The sequence below is a fragment of the Pteropus medius genome, unplaced genomic scaffold (genome assembly GCF_902729225.1).
Source record: "Pteropus medius unplaced genomic scaffold, Ma_sr-lr_union100, whole genome shotgun sequence".
Lineage (NCBI taxonomy): Eukaryota > Metazoa > Chordata > Mammalia > Chiroptera > Pteropodidae > Pteropus > Pteropus medius.
In genome coordinates, this window is record NW_024347855.1 from 729,875 (window position 1) to 730,116 (window position 242).

Genomic DNA, 242 nt, shown 5'->3' on the forward strand with positions numbered 1-242 from the left:
TATGATGTAGGGAATGGCAAGAGTCTGATTTGGGCCGAGTGCTCAGTGCAGCCACATCATCCTGGACCCCTGGAGGGAGAAGACAAACCCAGCAAGACCCTCTCTTCTGGGCTTGCAGCCATGAACCTCCCTCCCTGCCCTGATGGTGGTGCTGTCTGGCTGAGAAACCCCCACTCACTGCCTGGGCAGGCTGAGCTCTGCATAGGACAGGCCAGGGAAGGCAAGGACAAACAGGGACAGGT